This window comes from Phalacrocorax aristotelis, chromosome 7 (assembly GCF_949628215.1).
Source record: "Phalacrocorax aristotelis chromosome 7, bGulAri2.1, whole genome shotgun sequence".
Lineage (NCBI taxonomy): Eukaryota > Metazoa > Chordata > Aves > Suliformes > Phalacrocoracidae > Phalacrocorax > Phalacrocorax aristotelis.
The window spans coordinates 29,590,240-29,593,251 of NC_134282.1; positions in this window are offsets into that span (position 1 = coordinate 29,590,240).

Consider the following 3,012-nt stretch of genomic DNA (forward strand, 5'->3'; position numbering starts at 1 on the left):
TCCCCCTCCCCCTGTTCTTGCCCCTGCACCGTCCTGCACAGCGTGCCAATGTGCTTACTAGAGCACACAAACCATGTTAGGGAGTGAGCCAGCTCAAAAACAATTAGTGACCAGGAGTTAGATGGCTCTGCTGCCGAGGGTGACGGTCCAGTTTCTCAAACAGCTTTTCAGCAGCAGTGCGAGTGTAAGCTACCACCACCACCTCGCTGAACCCCTTCTTAGTGGCTGTGTGCTGCCCAGAACTGTGCCAGACCACACACTTGTGCAGCTTTTCACTGGAAGGGGATCGGAGAACCCATCCTATTAAGAATAACCTTTTTCCCTGAGCGCTGGCTCACCTTGCTGCTGAAAGAGCAGATAGAAATAAGGATAGAGATAAGCACAGTCACTGCTTGAATGCCAGTCATGTCTGAGCGTGCTCTGAAAACAGAGTGCATGACCTGAGCTGTTTGTAGATTTTGACAGATCTCTTCTCAGGAATGAGTTGCCCCTGAAGATGACGTAGCATGTGTGAGACTGCTACTTCAATTGCACAAGTGGTTTTTGTAAAATCTGACAGGAATATGGCTGTGGAGAACATGGTCAGGAGTCCGACAAGTGCATATTCACATCATAGGAATGCAAGATGGAAATGGTCCAAGCAAACCAGAAAACATCTCTTGAATCCGATTGCACTCCCCGCACAAAGGGAAAGGAAGGGATGCACCTTTGGGCGCCTCTGGGAGCAGGTATATAACCTCCTTGGGATCATCTCACACATCAGCATCAGTGTTGCAGAGGCCAAGGACAGTGGACTCAGATGTTTGCCAAAAGGTAGGTTTGCTTAGGTAGCTCTTGGTTGGTCAAGTTTAAATGTGAGTAGAAAGTATCAGAGTGCTCTCTGACCTGCTGTCCCTTTTCCTTTGCGCCCTGTTCTCCTCCTCAGAACTTTATCAGGAGTGTTGGGGTGCCTGCCGCCACTAGGACAGGGGAGCTGCAAGATGCCTGTGAGGCAAACTCCAGCTGATTTATCCCCAGTGGTGTCCCCTTGGTCCTGCTGGTGAAGGGGAAGAGCTCGAGGAGGGGTGAGCAGACCCTGCAGGTCAATGCCTGGATCTGCAGCGGGTGTTGTGGGCAGAGATTTGGCTTTTGCAGTTACAGGACCCTCTCTGAGGGTCGAGGACTGCCTAGCTTTATAAGCACAAGGCAAGGGCTGGAAAACAAATGGCCAGTAAATTTTTTTTGCAGCAAAAGCGAACCCAAGGAGATCCGCTGTAGAGTTCTGGTGCTTTCAGTCAAAACTCTCTGCTGCACATTTTGTGAGTGTTAAGGTTTCTAAAGTCAACCCAGAATTTCGATGTCATGCTCCTGAATATTAGCTCTGACAGCTCGTGTCAGATGTCTCTCCCTGCCCCTTCAGTACAGGGTGCTCCTTCTCCCCATTGTTACAAGCAGCATATAGGGAAAACTGATTTTTGTGAGCTTGAGTTCTCAGCGATTCAATAAACACAGCGCTGCTTTCTGTAACTACATCCTTTCACCCTTGCTTATGACTTTGTACAGTGCCGTGTATCACTAACTGCACAGTAATGCCAGCAAAGCATTGAGATGAAACCATTGAAAAGTGGCATTAAAAAAAAAGCTGTACTATCTTTAAATCAGCAAAAGCCAAGAAAATACTGTTCAACCTTCCTCTTTGGTTGATAAATTAATCTTTGTGTTTCGGGGCTGGGAGGGAGAAGGCAGGCAGACAAGCAGCCTCCAGCTTCTCTCTTCTCATGAGTGTCAAACCTAATAGAAATGGAGCTGGAGTCCCCCCTGGGCATTTCAGGAGTCATCACGTAGAAATTTGCAGTGCTCGAGCTGCTCGCCACGCAGCAGAGTTCAAAGCTGTCAGCCAAATTACTGTCTTCACTTTGCAGTTTGCTGCCAGCCTGCTGCCTGGTGTTTTTAGTGTTCCTGCTCGAGCACATTGCTGCCACCATTTAAATCTGTGTGGCAAATGGCGCTGGGAATAACCTTGGCAGCAAAAAAAACACAGTTAAAAAGAGGTACTGAGCCGTTCAGATCTCTGCCTTGCTGCTCGTTTAACAGCACAAATGCAGGGGTGTGCAGAGCATCATCCCAACTCTCACTATACAGAAAATGCATTTAAGCAAAGCAAAGTAATTGCTGCTGGCATGTCAGATAGTTACGGGAGCAGTCAGAGTGGGATCACATCCTTCAGCCCAGGCGCGATGACTCCTTCTGTCTCCAGACTTAAACCCTTGTGCAGTGCCGTGGTTTCAAGAGTGTTAAATAAGTCACCGTGGTGCTTAAAGTGAAGGGGTGTATTTCAAGTCGTGGCAGTCAACTCCCTTTGGGTGTCCTTGCTTAATACTTGCACAAGACAGAGCTGCGTTGACCCTTTGGGGATGATGGTGCTTTACTTGTGCTGCGTCTCTTGTCAGGGTGACATAAACCAAGCACCTATGACAACAGTCGGTCACAACCGGAGTGCCTCCGTTGGAGAAAAAGGTGTTTGTGTGGCTCCTCACAGACGCAGTGGTACGTGTCTTAGGAAGAAATAATTGAAGGACTGGGCAAAAATGACTACGTGATGCTATGCTGCCCTCGCGTGGCTATTTTAGAAATATCCCGATCATCAATCCCAACCTGCGGTAAAATAATGCTTTAAAACTCATGGGCATCTTCTCCAAGAAAGCGCCTTGCAACCACAATTATTTTTATTTTTTTAAAACGGTTTCCACAGCCCCGCGCGGCCCGTGGAGGGTGAGGGCGGAGGGGAATGAGGAGATGCAGGCTTTGGACACAGCCTCCCCCGGCCGGGCGGGCAGGACCACCTCCACCCGGCACTGGAGCTGGCTCTGAAAGGGGTCACTCGTAAGGCTATGACCGCCGCTGAGGACCGAGCAGCTCCCGACCCCAGGGCTGGCGACCACCGACCGCCACAACCTCCACCTCAGGGTGGGCGGGGGCGGAACCTCACCTCAGGGCCGGCGGGGAGGGGGCGGGACCTGGCGCGCGCGCGCG